The 19,286-nt window shown below is 36.2% G+C and overlaps 1 protein-coding gene across 4 annotated transcripts in view; it reads right to left on the bottom strand.

Moving 5' to 3' along the window:
- Positions 1–19,048, bottom strand: part of klf12a (Kruppel like factor 12a) — a 55,288-nt gene extending 36,240 nt beyond the window's left edge. For 3 of the 4 annotated variants that reach the window (XR_012403775.1, XM_073949202.1, XM_073949203.1), the window contains exon 1: positions 18,814–19,048. The gene's annotated coding sequence lies outside the window, so the exon portion shown is untranslated. 4 annotated transcript variants of the gene reach the window in all.
- Positions 19,049–19,286: the final 238 nt, after the last annotated feature.

Below are 19,286 nucleotides of genomic sequence, written 5' to 3'. Positions count from 1 at the left end.
TAAAGAATTTTGCACAGAATAAATTGCAGGAAAAGGACATTTTGATATTTTAAAGAATAGTGTTGGAGATTTAGCCACCCTTTAATGTTCTCATATTTATGAAAAACATTAGAAGTTTTAAAGCAGTTGTTTCCTTGAAAAAGACATGATAGTGTCATTAGGAACTGAATAGGAAATGACGTTATTTTAATATAGTCAGTCATGAACTGAGGTGGGCCGGTCTACGGCTTGAAACTCCATGGCTGAAAAGGAGTACCACTCAGGCCCTGGTATAGGACATTAGTCTTGTTTTTGAATATGCCACAATGCTGATACATAGAAATTTGAAAAGAGAGCTGGGAGCACAATCTCATTTGAATTTAAAGCGACAGTAGCCAACAATGGCACAATTTGGTTTAAAGCCTAAAAGGGGAAGTTTCAAAGAAATTATGAAAGAAAATTATGAGGTAAAACTTCACAAACAAACTCTAGTGTCATTAGAGACTTATTTAAATATTTAAAAAAGGGGCATAATAGGTACTCTTTAAGCTTGGCCATTTAAAAAAAAAACTCTCAAATCACACTTGGAACAAAATACATTCCTTTACAATTTGTTGCATTAAGCTTCCTTATTTTGAAAATCAACAATTAATAATTTTACTTCTGTTAAGTCTTTGTTTGAGTTAAAAATTTTGGACATTCTGCATGGATGTGTGATTCTGATTCAATTCAGTAATCTTGTTATACGAATAAATTCTTTGGCATATTTTATTACAGAATTTATAATGACAAATGAAGAGGAGGGCAGTGCGGTGGCGCAGTGGGTAGCGCTGTTGCCTAACAGCAAGAAGTTCACTGGTTCGAGCATCGGCTGGGTTGGGGTAGACGTTAATAAGGCTACGTTCACACGGACATGTGACACGTGATTTTGTCTTGACAGTGTGAACAGCACAAACTGCATGAAATCTGATCCTTTTAATTCAGATTTGTGCCACTTTCATATGTACTATTAAATCAGACACATCTGATCTGATGTTTTGCGATGCAACCGCAGTGTAAACAGTCATGTATGATTTCATGTGACTTTCAGTGACATGCGTCATCATTCTGTGCTGCAAACATCATCTACCCTGCAGCAGCTTAGTAGAATGGCACACAGGGCAATTACTTTACCACAGAAAGTTGGTTGTAATTTTGCAAATAAAAATTTGAAGGCAAAATTGGTGATTGTTAACCATTCTGGTTAACAATTGGGGAGTGTCAGGGGCAGTTACTGATAGAAAATCCATGCGCAAAAGAGGAGGTACTTTCCTTTTAAGGACAAACTTTCCCTTCGAGCCTTGCAGTGTAGCCAACAATATAATTAATGGGAAATAATAAATAATTATCATAGTTAATCAGCTATAGAGAAGACTCCAGATTCAAATCTGTTTTTACATCACTGTGATGGTTGGGCTTAGGGTTGGGGTAGACGTTATTAAATACAATTAATGGGCAATTTAATAAATTCTCATTAACTTCTGGCCGCAGCTGTGATCTATAGCTGATAAACCATGTGGATGAATGATAACAGCAGACTGCCTCTACTGGCCCATATCTATCAGCTGATAACTACTGATAAAGGCCATTCAATCGAGAGATGACATTAGAATCGTCTGGATCAACACCCATTCTTGTCTTAGGACGATTTTATTGTTGACAACCATACACTGATTGGAAATAAGTGTTATAATATTTCTTTTAATACCATTTCTTTATTAAAGCCTTATTAAGTTTTTGTATTTTAAGAACTCTTTCAAGTGTTCTTCAGCCTCCGGCGCCTAGACTGCAGCTCCGCACAGGAAGTTTGGCCAGAGAAGAAATGGTCATGACCAACTGAGCCTGTTTTCTCTTGAGTTTTATTTTCCTTCACTTTCGTCAATTATTGAAGCTTGTTCCTTGTCACTGTCGCCACTGGCTTGCTTGGTTTGGGACTTGTGGAGCTGTGCATTGTTGGATTAGAAACTGGACTGATAGTTTCAATTTACTAGGACTTCTATGTTAAGCCGCTTTGACACAATCTACATTGTAAAAGCGCTTTAGAAATAAACATGAATTGAAATCTTGCATGTATAAATTATCTTCCAGCACTGGCAGATAATTTGACTTGTTTCTAGTCTGTATCTTCTTAAATCATTCATTTATTTTTTTGCATTATATGTTTTTTTTTTTTTTTGCAAACCAGAATGCTCTGAAGAGTGAAAGTGTCAAAACTGTTTTCCTGTTTCGAAAACAACTCAACTAAACCCCGAGATGCAGTCTACATTATTTCCTTTTCTTCCTGTCTGTAATTTTTTTCTTCTTCATCTGCTATTTTCACACTGCACAGTGTGTGGTGGCGCATGTATTATTACAGGTTCGAGATCAGTTTCAGACTGGAGAAGATCAAGACCTTAGAGAGTGAGCCTGTTCCCAGATCAGGTCAAAAAGATGACAAATGGCATCTCGGTCACAGCTTGGACTGGTTTGCTGTGCTCTCTTCCATGAAGACAGCGGGCCAGAAACATCTGAAGTTCTCTCTCTGCTGTTCCACTGGACAGGGTGAGACAGATGTGTGTAATTTGACTTGAACTATTGAACCGCATGCCGTCAAACTGTTTATTATCAGAGGTCTGGCACACACCAGGTTGCGCAATATCTGAAGGCCGTGTTATTAGGCAATATTGTGCAATGTGTGGCGTCGACCATGAAGAGTTGACAAAAAAATGTGCTCCTTGAGAACGAGTGCTCTGGAAATTTGGGGCAACCATCAAATGCTTTTACATTCCCAAATGCAGGTCAGTTGACTTGGAAGCTTGAGTCAAACTGATCATTAAGTGACTCACAGTGGGCTTCCTGTTTTTCATCATAAGAGGCAGACTCAAAGAGCCACATTTTTGGATTGTCTGATTTAAATAATAATTAATGAGAACAACAAATGTGCTCAGCTGAGCGCAGTTTGTTTTGCACTTTTGTACTGCATTACATCTAGCTGCCTTTGCATTTGTAATTGCATCTCAAATTCTAAGAGAACTGATAAGAGAGGACAGACATTTTCAGTTTGGTTTCTGCATTTCATTTTCCTGCTAGGGCTGGATTGAAGAGCTATATAGCCAATACAGATATTGTAATTTTGACATATTCTGATTTTATATCTAGTCTACACTCTATCAATCTGCACATATACAGTTGAAGTCAGAATTATTAAACCCTGCTATTTATATTTTCAACAATTTATTTTTAATGGAGAGAAGATTTTTTTCAGCACATGTGTGAACATAATAGTTTTAATAACTCATTTATAATAACTGATTTATTTTATCTTTGCCATGATGATAGTAAAACTTTAAAGACACTTATATACAGCTTAAAGTGACATTTAAAGGCTTAACTAGGTTAATTAGGTAAACTAGGCATGTTAGGGTAATTAGCCAAGTTATTGAAAAATGATGGTTTGTTTTGTAGACTATCGAAAAAAAATTGCTTAAAGGGGCTAATATTTTTACCTTAAAATAGTTCATAAAAAAATGTAAAAATGCTTTTATTCTAGCCATAATAAAAAAATAAGACTTTCTCCAGAAGAAAAAAAAATCATTAAACATACTGTGAAAAATTCCTTGCTCTGTTAAATATCATTTGGGAAATATTAAATAATAAAATTCAAAGGTTAATAAAATAATAAAATTCAAAGGTGACTTCGACTGTACAACATAAAAATAGATTTTACTTGATATAAAATATATATATATATAGATTTGAGAAAAATCCAAATACGTCTAACATACAGGTAAAACAAAACAATGGAAGCCTACAACAATAATAAACTGTGCCTTATACTTTCTATAAAAGGCATTTTATGGTAATGACAGCTACAATATGTCTCATACAGTGAATGGATTGAATGTATTAAGTTGCATGTATTGCTTTGATGTGACTGAGTCTAAAAATTTTGACATTCTTTGGGTCTAATCTGTGAACTTTAATCTTTAGTCTTTTTTTATATTGGATACAAGTAAGCTGAATAGATGGACCATTCTAGCAGCTTTATTGAGTTTTTTTGAAACCGATCGAGAGTTTCCTTGGGTGTATTTGGGATCAGTGTCTTGCTGATGTGTCTACACTGGTTTAATCTTCACTCTCCTGGTGATGTAGGTGCTGGTACAGAAGCAGTTAATATTCATTCACATTGACGAGGGGAAGGGTTGCTGTGTAAGTACTTAGAGACTTCAATACCTGTCTGGGCTTTCCATGCCCATTTACACCATTCTTTCTTCATGTGTTCAGTGCTTTTTCACAGTGTCACTAAATTGTATTACACATAATTAGGGCCACACAGAACCACACATTTCCACAGATTTTTAGCCCATCATTAATTCTGTTTATTTACTTGAGTGAATTTGTTTAATTTATATAAATTCAGTTTTTAAATTAATTACAGTAATATTATTGACATATGAAAATGTTCATCTGAATTATGTTCAATGCAGTTTGTAAAGTAATATTTTGTGTCTTTTAGTAGATATATTATATGAGAGACTTGCTTTGTTTACCCAATAAAGTGAATCTAATTGGGTTTGCATTTTAAAAATTAAATAAAAGTTAAAAAGATATTATTTTTATTTTACATTTTATGGTTTTAGTTATGATACTCCCAAAATAATCCTGCAGAAATCTGCAGATTTTTAACAAAATTCTCAGCAAAAATAGCAAAAAACTTCTGCAGATTCTGTCTGGTCCTATACATAGCTTAATTTCTAAACTAATCAGAACAGCACCTTTAGAAATATGTTTTCTGAGAAAAATGGTGATGGTTCAATACCTTTTTTACCCATTGTATGTAAAAATTCCTATATTCATTTATTCCGACCTTGCTTATTGTTGTACGAAATTTGATATAAAACTCGCCCACTTACTCAGCATTTCAATACCTTGGTGTTCTTTGTGCTACCAATCTGCAGCATTATTTTTTGCATATCCTTTTAAAACAACATTAAAGATGAGTGAAGGTAATCTTTTACTTTCTATGAGCGATTGGTCTGCTCATTGTTTAAAAGTGAGCATTCACACATTTCAAAGCAAGCTCCATATACAACTTTTGTGTATTTAAACATAAGAAATTATGTTTTCAAAACTATGTTCAGAAACAACACATTAAATTTAAATTGTGCTTTAATGGGGTTATTTATGGATGTTAATTGTTTTGTTTAGTTTTCTATCTTGGATTTAATTACATGTTATAGAGTTACTCTGAGAATGGCAAGGAGTTTTCATGTTAAAATTATGTTTGGAATTATCTACAAGAGTACGGCAATGACATTACCAGTTAATTCATCATTAATTTATTCATTTCATTAGAATATAATGTGATTTCTTTTGTAACAAAGACAAATATTGTTCAGTATTAATGCTGATCCAGTCGGCAAAGTAGCCCAGGTACACATAAGCAGTTAGCGGTAAGCCATTCAGCAAGGTAGCCCAGACATACATAATCTAGTTCAGAGATATGCTCGGCAAAAGTATCCAAGGCACACAGTTTAATACACTAACCTTAACTCATTTGACAAGGTAGGCCAGACACACACTAGTACACTGATGTTAAGTCATTAGGAAGGCAAAGTAGTCAAGACACACATAGTCTAGTACACTACACTGTTAAAAAAATCTGTAATTTTATGTTTTTTTAAGGGAAAAAAACAAAATTACGGCTGTAATAATACAGAAATTTACTGTAAAATAACAGAGATTAAATAACAGAAAATTTAAAAAGAACATTTCTGTAATTTAACATCCATTACTTTACGGTAAATTTCTGTAATTTAATGGCCGTAATTTTACCAGCTGCTGGAGAAAAACTTAAAATAACATATTTTTTTTTAAAGTGTAGTGTTAAGTCATTTGCTAAAGTAGTTAAGATAAACAACGTCTTACACACAAGTGTTAAGCCACTAGGCAAAGTAGCCAAGGCACACATTGTCTACAGTAATCAACACTTGAAGTGGATCAAAACCTTTCATCAAAGATGTCCTAAAACTAATGCTCAACACCCATTCTTGTCTTACGCCCCCTTCACATGGGGCTTCAGCGTCAACGCTTGACTAAAGGCATGTCTGAAGTTGGGGCTGAAGCGATCCTCATAGAAGCATCAGCAAATGAAATTCAGTCAGCAATAGGCCACTGTCTAGCTGGTATATTTGCATACAGCGATCTGATTGGCTGACGCTTCCATCGGCGCTTGAAAACCTGAGCTAGTCCCAACTTCTGCAGCGAGCAATGCCTCTGAAGTGGTGCCGACGGGTCCACAATGCAGTTTTACAACGCTTGACGTCAACCATTCAAAGTGAATGGGAAGCGTTGACGCTGACGCCCCGTGTGAATGGAGCGTTAGAATAATTAAAAAAAAACTTTTTGATCCACTTCAAATGTTGACTACAGTAGTACAATAGCATTAAGCCAAACATTCAACAAAGTACCCTATACCTAAGGCTCAGTGATGGGAAAAAATAATAACATGTTTATTTCAAGTCTTGGTACACACTCTGCACTACTAATCAAAGAAGCAGCAGCAAAGCAGATCATTGCCACCAAGACCAAACACTTCAACTTTGCCACATGCATATTAATTGCCATACTAAATCTGTAGTGCAAGAAAAATTGGTTCAAATGCAGAGAAAGTATCATTGTTAAAATGTGAACTGTGGCCTTGTGCCCATGGCAAAATCACATAGAACGCACTGCAACTCTTATGACATAACTCATTTAATGTAGAAATAAAAAAATGAGTGGTAGCAGTGCAATGTATGTGATTCAGTTGTAGGCATGAGGCCACAGAACACATTTTAATAATGCATGTACCCTGGGTTTAAGCCTATGTTTTTTTACAAACAAACTTCTTTGTCACAATTCTGAGTTTATATCTCACAATCAGGACTTTTCTACTCAAAAAAGGACATTCATATAATAGTTTTAACTTTGTAGATTAGATTCTAATCTCAAAATTTAAATTAAAAACTTGCATTTGATTGCATTAATATTCCACAGATATGAGGCATTTAGTTTTCTCAAATTTGTGATTGATTTTCATTACAACTGTAGTTTTTGTTTGTATTTTGCAATAATATCTTGAGACTTTATCTCATAATTAAGAGTTCATATACTTTAATTGCAAGTTATATTATCTGAGTTTATATCTCACAATTGCCAGTTTGCAGATAATACTACTGAGTTTATATAATCAAAGGTTCAAGTTTGCATCTTGCAATTCTGAGTTCATATCTGCCAATTTTGGATTTATATCTTGGAATTCTGAGTTTATATCCTGCAATTCCAAGTTTACATCTAACTATTCTAAGATTACACGTTCTCACAACACTGATTTTGTATCCATTTTTTTCCACCTAGTTGTGAATCAATTTCTCATTAACACATCACCCATTGTACATCAAATGCCTTCGCTATTATAAAACACAATAATAAAGAGAATTTTGTAGTCAAATAAAACATCACACTCTTAACAATATTCAGAAAATTGATTACTTTCATAATACAGTATGTCAACCGGTCCAAATAACCACCCACTAAGGTGTTTGAAAGTCTTGTCTGTTTCACAGCTGGAAGAGATCTGCCCTCATTCCCATTAGGCTGTGTGGACTCATGGGGCAGAGATAGCCCTCCCCAGCTGTCCTCAGCATTGTGGGAAAGCCTGAGCCTCTTCTAGTGCACTGCCAGAAAAGACTCAACCCCTAAAGCACAGCGTGAGTGCCAGTAACCAAGCATGCTAACTAGCGTGACCGCTAACCACCCAGAGACTGCACATCATACAAAGAGTAAACTTACAGAAAAGAAGCGAAGAGAGAAGGGAAGCAGAAGGAAGAGAGGGAGGACAGGAAAGGATGTGATCGCTAGAGATTACGCAGCCCTTCCAAAACAGACGATAACCACCAAGCCCTCGTTTTTCTTTTTACATACTCAACAAGGCATTTTTAGCCCTTTGAACGATATTAGCCCTAGTTCTTTCCTGAGTGTTATGATGCCCCTGCTCGTAATGAGCAAGGCAGCTGTGTTTGTTTTCCAGCAGTGAATGCTCACACAGGGCTGGGTAAGAATTGTTTTTCGTTCTCTACCCTGGTTGAAGCTGGAAAACTCACAGCTGCAACTGAAGTTGGGGGAAAAGTGAGTTTCCTCATCTAGAAAAATACCAAATAGGCTGTTATGATTTTAAGTTAAGTGCCCTCATGTTGCATGTGTTGTAATACTGCTGTAATCAATCAAAATTCGGGATCGTTTAATGCAGTGTGTGGATTGTTTTAGACCAGGGGTGCCCAATCTTTTTTGTATAAAAAAACCCCAAATATAATCGAGAGCCGAATACCAAAATATATTACATAAAAGTTGCCATGGGTAAGTTTCTAATTTGTTAGAAAACATTATTTTAAATCATATTAACTAATGCAGTATGACATTTAAAATGATAATTAGCATAAACAATCACATTCATAACGGTGGTGTTTTAATGCTGAATACACTAGTCAAGCAGAATCTGCCTTTGCCTTGATTTGTCCTCTATCTGTTGCTTGACAGTAAATTTAGGGTGCTTTCACACTAGCATTTTTGGTCCACACCCGAATTTGTTTATTGCCAGAGTATGGTGTGTTTAGCTAGTGTGAGCGTGTCTTCTGAACTCAGGTGTAAACCCACAAACCTTACTTGGGTCTGCCTGAAAGAGGTGGTCTGGAGTACGGTTCACCCAAACTCTGGTCCAGTTCACTTCTGGTATGAATGCAGTCGTACCAAATAACGAAAGTGAACCAACCAAAACGTACAACAAACTAACGTTTTCATAAGGTTAATTTATGTGTGTGTTTGTGTGTGTGTGTGTGTGTGTATCTGTCTGTCAGTGTATCATGTACTGTACCTTGTTGACAAGTGGGACTGAGCCAGGGCAAGCACAGTGATAATGTCTCCTTCAAAAACAGCTTCTGCAGACATTGTGTTATGTTATGAACATTTATACAATTTTTTTATACTATTTGCTTTCTGTATGTCCAAAACCAAAAGATTTGGTAAAAGCAGAACGAGATGTGCGGACGGCTTTCTATTTTGCCACTTTGCTTTCATGTCCATCACCTGGCAACAGCCGTACACACAACAGCAGCTCGATGACCAAAGTGTACTGGGGTTCAGAAGGAAAAAAGACAGTGTGAACACAAACCAACCGAGAAGATAGCAAGGAGGGACAATCGAACTTGGGTACAGTCCAGGCAATTGAACCAAGTGTAAAAGCACCAATAAACTAAATCTGATTTATTTACACCATTTAATTAAAACATTCAATTTCAGTTAACTTTTAACAATAAAAAATGAAAGAAACAAACAAACAAAAGGTTTAGATTTGAAATGACAATCTCTAAACCATCCCATTCATTCTTCCTCTCTTCTCAGGTGGCAAGATTTAACCAAGTTAAAGATTACCATGGGCTAACTTTGGCCCGCAGGGCCCAGTTTGGGCATCCCTGTTTTAGACAACCCCTTAGCCATAGGTTAGGAACTAGTTAACAGCTTGTTCAAAGCACACTTTTTACCATTGCAATGCATTTATTATCTGGGAATAAACCTATGATTGTTGTGGTACTATAACACAACCCTCTACTAATGGAGCTAAGGCTGTTGCGGTGAGGAAAATTCTCTTGCAGTGGCCCTTGATGGTTCAATAGTGCAATTTGTGGTATTACCTCCAACAAGCCTTGCATTTGCATGGATGGCCGAGAGGTTAAGGTGTTGGACTTAAGATCCAGAGAACAAATGCCATTGTGGGTTAAAAAAAACTGGTCAGCTTTGGCCTAATGGTTAGAGACTTGTACTTGAGATCCAATCTAAAGCAGGTTTAAGTGGATTGAAGAAGGGGAGAGAGAATATCCAGCACTCACTTTCACCCTCAATACCATGGCTGATGTGATTCCCTGATGTGAAACCCCCAACTACTACCTGGGCATCTTTGTATATGTCGTCCAGTTATTATGCATGACATATTTTAAATGACAGCGAGGCATTTTCTTAAACATTTTTCAAGAGTTCACACTTAGCTGATGATTTATAATAAGCCTGTTTGGCATGCTGTCCTGGAAGAGAGCTCTGAGCTCAAGGGATGCTCTAGCCCAGGGCTCCCTACCATTTGCAGGGCGAGAGGGGAAATCTCAAAAACTACACCGCTGATGTGGCTAAAAGTGAACTACTTTAAGAAGGAAAGATACTGATGCTGGGAGCTAGACTATAGTGGCCAGGTGGCTTAGTCAGTTTATTGACTCAGAATCAGTTTATTTAGTTGCAGGGGGAACATGCAATTGGCGAGGACCAGAGCTAGCGGTGTTCTTGCTGTGGGACAACACAACAGTGCTAGCCACTGGGCTGCCATGCCACACAATCTAGGTGAAATAGGGAGGAGAAGGGGAGAAAGGGGGTTTCTTCCAGATGAAGATGGTTGTGGAATTGAAGACTGTGGTTATTTATAGTAACTTAGGAATCATCTGATTAAAGGATCATGATTAGCTATCGCAGGACCGGCTGTGGTCAATCATAAGCACGTGATCCTTTTGAAATTAGTTTATAAATAAACTTCACTTATTAATTGTTATTAGCCAAACACAAGCCTTTATTTTTATTTTTTATTTTTTGTAAATGTTGCATATTGACTGGTTTAATCATCTGGCTCTTCCTTATTTTAGTTATAAAAAGAAAAAAAAAGACGAAGTATTGCCAAACTAGTGGAATAACGTTATCTGTATTTTGAGACAGCAATAGATACATATTTTACATATTGAGCAGTGACAAAAGTGCACAAGGCAATGTCTTATGTCTTACTGGTGGTAGGGATGCTATTTTAGGAATGGTTCATATTTCAGGAAAGTGACAAATAACCAATACAGTTGCACAAGTTCCAGGACATGTTGGGAAAAGTGGAAGAGAGCACGCAACTGCAGGTGAAATCCAGAGAAGAGGCTGAACTGAGTGCAAGAGGAAGATGTAAAGAGGTCCAGAAGAAGAACAGGTTTTTGCTCCTCCAAAATAATTCACCCTGACAGCAGCAGTGGAGCTGAAGGGAACTGTCTGACTCTGACAGATCTCTAACCAGGAACAGATCCCACATGAAACTCTCCCTCTTCCTCTTGCACTTGGAGGTCAGGCCCCACCAGGAGGGGTTGTGGGGTCAGAGGTCAAAGTTGAGTCAAAGTGTTCGCAGGAAGTGCATCCGCTACAGGCTCTGGTCGTGGAGCTCAGTTTTTAATGGGCCAGGCGGTCACTGGGGAGATCTGCTGTTTCCCGTACTGTACAGGAACCACCCTGCCACTTCGCTCTCTGTAGGCTGGTGACTCACAAAGGAGATTTAGTTCCTCTGATTTCTGTTTTGTGTGCACATGTGTGTAGGTGTGTGTATGTGTTAGTGCGTGCTGCGTGCAAGCATCTGGGTTTCTATGCCAGGAAGAGTTGCAGTTGAATGGAAATCGGTTAGAGTGTAAATGGCTGAGCTAATTTCAAGATACATTTCCATTAGCTGTTTTGGCTGCCACGGCCAGACTTAGCTTTGAATATATAGTATAGATTAGGGACTTTTATTTATTACTTTGTTTTGTTTAAAGTCAATGAAATAATCAACTTAATTAAATTGTGCAAATCTATGATCTGATGACAGTCCTGAATCAAAACCATAGATCCCAATTTATGTAATCCAATGCAATCTTACATCAATTTATAACTTTTTGATTTAGTTGCTTATTTGCAGTGTTGGGCAATTACGCGTTACTACGTAGTAATATGTTACTGTTACAGCATCACATTTGAAAGTAACTAATACTGTAACACATTACTTTTAAATGTATTAACTCTGTTATCACTACAATATGATGCGTTTGTCTGTTACTTGGTAAGGTGATTAATGTTGGCTGCAGTCTAGCCCACATCTTCGGTTTACAACGGCGACACACTGTGGAATTAGTAGATGCCAACTAGGCCTGTCAAAATAATCCATATATTGACATATCATACAACAAATGAACATGACCTCAATCATTTTTGATTGTGCAATACATATCGACCATACATAAAATCCTAGCAACATTTTAGCTGTGCAAGATCTCAATCGCGTGGGTTTCCTCCAGGTACTCCAGTTTCCACACAAGTTCAAAGACATGCGGTACAGGTGAATTGGGTAAAATACAGCTTAAATTGTCCATAGTGTATGTGTGTGAATAAGAGTGTATGGGTGTTTCCCAGTGATTGTTGCAGCTGGAAGGGCATTATCAGCTGCATAAAAAAATATGCTGGATAAGTTGGCAGTTCATTTCGCTGTGGTGACCCCAGCTCGAATAAAGAGACTGCGCCGAGAAGAAAACGAATGAATGAATAAAATGACTATAAAATTACTATGACTAGTAATGGCTATTAAATTAAGAATGAAATATGATGTGTTTGGAAGAGTGTACTTGCATTGTAATGATATTATATTGGCATTCTGGTATTATATAATGAGTGGCATAAAATGGTCTTAAAATTGCAATAACATTGTTTATCGCATTATATTTTTGTACAATAAATTGTACAACAAAAAATAGATATCGTGACAGGCTTAATGCCAACCAACCACCATAAAGAATATGTGTTGTGTATGAGGTGCCAGACTGGACAAAAGTCAATCAAAAGCAGAGACAGATTGCGCATGAGGTACACTAAGTGTGCGCGCGAGAGAAACCAAGTGCACGCAATAGAGGGCAAGTGTGCTCGCGAGAGACCTAACGCATGCAAACATTAACAAAAAAAAGAAAATAAATAATAAATAAAAATAATTTAAAAATTACTTTAAAAGCAATGCATTACTTTTTGGTGAGTAATTGAGTTACTTTTTGAATAAAGTAACTAGTAACAGACTATTTTTCAGTTACTAACACAACACTGCTAATTTATATAAACTCATTTTAAGGATGAGTATTATTTTAGTATGATATGCTCATCCCCAATGACATCTGGGTTTAGGGGTGGGGTTTGAGAGCAAGCCTTTGTTTTAAATACCTTTTTTATGAATTAGATCAAATGGATTTGTATGAATTAGCCAATTATCGGACAATATGCAAAATATTTCCTCATGACATTGGGCTGGATGTTTACACCAGACACGAACAATTGTGGCACAGCATAGTGAAGATTATATGTGGATGTCAAATGTTTGTTATCTTTAATATCAGAGAACAGAGAATGTTCAGATAAATGTCACACTTACTACAAAAACATCAGAGAAAATTGATTATGTGTAGAACTGCAGAGAAAATCAGATTTAGTGGGAAGCTTGATAATTTGTTAAAGTCGTAGTCATGAAGGATAGTTTGTGTTTCTGGTGTAGTCCCAAATGTTATTTTAATTTACTATTAAATATTACAGTGGATGAGGTTAAATCCAAATGGGGAAGAAAAAAAAAAGATCAGGATGAGTGTCAGGCTGCTGCAAAAAAATCATGTTAATATCAGAGCCACATTATAAATAGTTATGAAGTTAACATTGGTGATACATCCTTTTGTGTTTGGTGTGAATGCAGTCTGTGATTCATTTTGTTTTATTGAATAGAATGTGCAAATATTGCAAAAGTTTTTACAGAAAGTTTTTCATTTGGACTCAGACAACAGCATTGTCAAAACAATGGCAATGTCAGTCATTATCTTGAGCAGAATTAACAAAGTACTGAAGTCTGTCATTGTTGTTCTGGCAGCACATACAGTACCTCAAGATTAACACACTATGTATGGGTGTTACACCACAGTTTTTACAAAAAAATTATTATTATTATTATTATCATTATTATTATTGTACTATCATTGTTTACAAGAAGATCATAATGGTTTTGTTTTCAATACCTTGTAGATTACTTATAGAATGTCTTGTAAATTAATGGTCAAAATGCTTTTTTTTTTTTTAAAAGCCATGTCCTATAAACACCTCCATGTAGATTTTTTAATATGTCAACTAGCACTCATTAAAGTAGTAGACTATATGCTTAACAACTACTCACACTTTATTTTGATGCTCTTTAGCAGACATTTACTGACTCTGAGCCTCTATTTTGACTGTCAAGCCTAACCTTAAACTAAGAGTCTTCTAATGCTCTACTGATATACCAATGAGAGTCAGTTGACAAATAGTAGTAAAGTTACTTAGTCAACAGAATATTTAGACTATCAAAATATAATCTGAATGCAGAGACAGATTTAACCAATATGCAAGGTAAGCGGCCGATTAGGGCCCCAGAAAGTCTGAGGACCCCCAAATAAATACCCAGAAGTATACATGATACTATAAATTATATATAACATTGTTTTTTACCATAAAGAAGCAGTGGCGCAGTAGGTAGTGCTGTTGCCTCACAGCAAGAAGGTCGCTGGGTTGAGCCTCGGCTCAGTTGGTGTTTCTGTGTGGAGTTTGCATGTTCTCCCTGCGTTCGCGTGGGTTTCCTCCGGGTGCTCCAGTTTCCCCCACAGTCCAAAGATATGCGATAGAGGTGAATTGGGCTAAATTGTCCGTAATGTATGAGTGTGTGTGGATGTTTTACAGAGATGGGTTGCGGCTGGAAGGGCATCTGCTACGTAAAAACTTGCTGGATAAGTTGGCGGTTCATTCCGCTGTGGCAACCTCGGATTAATAAAGGGACTAAGCCAACAAGTAAATTAATGAAAGAATGAATGTTTTCTATCATATTTTGAACGGTGAGGGTTTAAATTTTTTAAAGCTTTAATGTAATTAATTAATCCGTGCAAATGTGTCCCCCACTTTCAATTATGGACAAGTCCAGTAGTCAAAGAGTAAAGGTTAAGTTTTAAAAACAAAATATTTTATTTATGATGTTTAGTTGTGAATTCATCTTAAGAAAACAAATAGTTTCAAAAGTTTTAAAAGGTGCTTTACATGTTATTAGTATTTTGCATTAAGATAAAATGTAGATGTAGTTGTAAAAAGCAAAATAAAAATAAATAAATTAACGTAAAAAAGGTGCATTTTAGGACTTGTGAAATTTGGACCCCTTGGCTGGAATTGTTTAGAGCCGCAAAATCACTAACTTTGCCCCTATCTAAAAGCATATAAATATAACAATGTCTGTCTTGCTGTAGAATGGGAATCACAGACTACTCCGTTTAGAACAGAAAATTTGTCTCTGTGAGGAGCAAATCTGCTTTGAAGCAATGCAGCTGGACATTTGTATCTTCGAACATCTTGCTTAAAATCTGTGCATTACTTGGCTTGAGTAATTTATGTAAAGGCAGCTGGTAAATGTAAAAAAAAAGTGTGTGTGACAAAATATCCGAGCTGTTAACGGAGCTTAGAAATGTAAATGTTCTTCCACTGACATGCTATAATATATTACTGTATAGTATACATTATAAAACAAATATCAGCTGTCACAAGAGTGATACCTTTTTAAAGAGACTACCATGTACTATTTAGGTAATAATATTTACATTTTCTGTAATAATATGCACTGTTTAGGAATAAATAAGGTGCAAAACTGTGACAACAGTGACACATGCTTTTTCAAAACACAAACAAACATAAAAACGTCGCTTGTTTGTTTAATTTAATGGCCTGTTTCCACTGAGTGGTACAGTACGGTATGGTTCAGTTCGGTACAATTTTATGGCCATTTCCACTGTCAAAATGTACCTAAAAGCAAACTGTACCATACCACTTTTTGAGTACCATTTGGTACCTAGCACAACAAAAGGGTACCAAAAGGCGGAGCTACACGCTCAACTGGATGCTATTGTTTTACAGAGATACGTCACTCACTCCTGCAACAAGCCAGGAGAATGAAAACAAAGCAACCACCATTTTTAAAAACACAGCTGAGACATTACACCGTAATAATATATACATATAATAACGAGCCATGGTCGACCAAAGCTTAAACTAACTTGTTGTTGTCTGGATGAACAGCCAAAGAAAAACGAGATCTGCCTTGTCCTGTTTTTTTTTTTATGAGGCTGACTAAAAGTGCGAGTGAGTTCATTTTCTCCAGAGAGCTCGTCGCGTGTCTATATTTAAAATAACAAACTTCTTGGGCTGATGATAACGTGCCCGTGATTATTGAAGTGCTTCTGACATCCGATCCTTTTAGAAATTGACAAACGCGAGAGTAAAGTGCGAAAAAACAAAGGAGAAGCCAGAAAAAACAAAGGAACAAATGATTTTTTCAGCAACCTAAAACACGAATAAACTGCCAAATTTAATTATTATCATTGTCTTTCGGACTATTATGAAATCGGAATGACGGAATTACTTTCTAAAAGAGGTTACATGTGCTGGCAAAGATTAAAGATACAGATGAGAGGTTTGCTCTGACTGTGAGCTAAATGTTTCATGTTTTTGAAGCCAAATAAAGAGTAAATGTATGCTGTGTGTAGTGTTTCTGTAATTGGTAACATTTCGGAGACTGTAAGGGGCTGTATTTGTTCATACTGTATATGTTGCATTTATAATGTTAATTATATTTTATAATTGCAGAACTACAGTAGGCTAATTTTTCATCATTGATCTGCAGTTATATTCAAATCAGTTTCACAGAAATGTTAGTAATGAACATTTACACACAGGTATTTATGTGTATAAAGCCTCTATTTTGTGAGAAGTGCTTCTCATATGATATGTGAACGATCCCTACAGCTTTACTTTGACATATCCTTAAGCGAGAATCACGTCGACTGAAACTTTCTTTCTACCATCAGTACCCTTTTAGTAGAAATGCAAGCCTCATAAAGGTGACCCGTACTGTACCATACTGTACCACTCATTGGAAATGGGCCATAAGGTCAGTTTAGTTCTTTTCAGCAGTGGTGTATACATTTTATGTATATTTATTTGTGTATTTTAAATAATTAATTCATAAATACCAAAAAAAAAAAAAATTCAAATCTGCATTGAAAAATATAAATATAGATTATGATTAAAAATACATTTATTTATTTTTATTCAAATTCAAATAAAATTGTTCTTTAATTACTTTAACTTTAATTTTACTAATTATTTTTTTAAATACTTAAAACACTTTTTTTTCAGTACCATGTAATTGTTAATTTCACTAAAATGTATATTTTTGTAGACAGTTCATTTCCACTTAGGTGAAAGAAGAAAATAAGATGAAGGAAAGTGACTGACTGAGTAACTCAGTTATTAGTAAGTAATGTTTTAAATAAAACTCATGAATCATAAAGATCAAAAAGATCATGAATTTTCACTAATTACAACTGAAGATTTAGTCATACTAATAGTAAACACATCTAAATAGACAGTGTCTTAGGATCTGTGTCTTAGATGTCTTTTAAGTACAGTATTGATCTATGAATGTCTATATTCTAATGTGTTTTACAATAGGCAAGCAACTAACCTGTGCCATCAAATCCATCACAGAAATATTTAAAACGCTTTGTTGCATGTAAAATTGTGTCATTTGTACTTGATGCCGGAGTGTGATCTCACACATAACAGCCACAATCAAGACTCAAATGAGTAATAAAAGTTCTGACTGTGAAATATGAAACTTTCTTACCATGAAGACCTACATCAAAATATATTTCTACACCTGATTCACACGCCCACTCAATCTATTGATTCAGGTTCTGTTTGCACAAAGCCCACACATCCACCCTTCAGCAGCTCTCTCTCTCTCCTTCTCTTTCGCCCACTTTGTGTTCATAAAGCCCATCTACAACAACAGCCGTCCTGAGGGGTGAACCTGCAAGAGCCCCAGCTGGCTCTTGGGTCACTCAGATACCACTGTGGAAAGTTTGCTTATTTAATTTGACAACTTAGGTGAAGAAATGCATCCAAAAACACCAAATCAGTGACCTCCGAACTTCCTCACTGTAACTGCAACACGACACAAAGCTTATCCGGTGCAGACGCGACAGACACTCTAGAGGAACTCTCAGGTGCGGTTTCTGTTCTGCGGTGCAAAGGATGGTGTGTATTTATAGATGCTTAAATTGTTTTTAACGCGATTACTGCTGTGGTTTGCTTAAACGATGTCTAATTATTTATGTAGAGCTTTCAAAGGCTGATTGACTTGGCTAACAATTTAATTTCACATACTTGAGAAGGAAACCACTGGCAGACGGACAGAGACCAAATCATCCATGCCAAATCACACCAACAGATGCAACAGCTCTAGTTCCTTACTGATCCTCAACAAAGCTGTACTGTTCTTCTGCAATACTGCATTTATCATATATTGTTGTGTCAAAAGCAAGTAGCTCCTACTGTATGCAGAAGTGTGAAGCAGACAGAAAAAAAGGAAGTGACTGCAATTCTGAAGTCTTTCATAAGTACAAAGAAAATATAAACAAAATCATATAGCATTTATATAGCATTCATAAATGTGCAGATTCTAAAGTGTTTCTAAGGCTATAACTGCCTGTGCAGCCATTCTACAGTATGATGTAAGAAAAAAACATGCAGTAAAAAACAAATACAAGATTGCAAAACTGTTAACACATTCTATAACAAGTTTAAAAATACACTATAATAATTGATTTCATATACAGTAATAAATATTATAAATAAATTTATACACCTTCCATAAAATGCTAACTGCAGAGCAAATAATTTTGAGAAATATTAATGACAACATATTATGTATTGAAACACTACTTATTAAACCGAATCTGTTTCTCATTATACTCTTATTAACAGTGATATTTCTAACAGGTAGTTACATGACAGCTGACAGGTCAACAGTCCAACAAACTAACTGTCTTAGAAATGACAAACTTTAAACAAAATAACAGTACTGACCTTGTTTATTAAGCTCAGTAATTGTGAGCGAGGACTACTATCCTTAAAGCGTTCCTCTGTCTCCCTGTTAATTTCTGTCTTGTTTTCCTATGTCGCACTTTTTTGATGTGACCCCCTTCTCTCTCTCTCTCCGTGTGTTTGTGTGTGTGTCTCTCTCTCTCTCTCGCTTTCTCTCGCTCGCTCTCTCTCTCTTTCTGTGTTCCCTCCTCCGCCGTGTGTTTCTCAGGAGGAAATGAATGGACGGCTCACACGGTGCTGTTCTACTCACAGTGCTCATGTCACGTGACCAGCTGAATGAAGAGAGGGGGTGGACCCTCGGGCTGCCAGGCGGAGGACAAGTGTGTGCGCGTGTGTGTAAGCGTCTGTTAAGTTACTGTATGATCATACGAGAGACAGGACGTGCCAGACTATGAAAATGTTGTGGGTGTTTAACTATGTGTTTACATGTCAGCTGAGTTTTGCTGTGGTAGTAG

The sequence above is a fragment of the Danio rerio genome, chromosome 1 (genome assembly GCF_049306965.1).
Source record: "Danio rerio strain Tuebingen ecotype United States chromosome 1, GRCz12tu, whole genome shotgun sequence".
NCBI lineage: Eukaryota > Metazoa > Chordata > Actinopteri > Cypriniformes > Danionidae > Danio > Danio rerio.
This window is presented reverse-complemented; position numbering and strand designations above follow the sequence as displayed.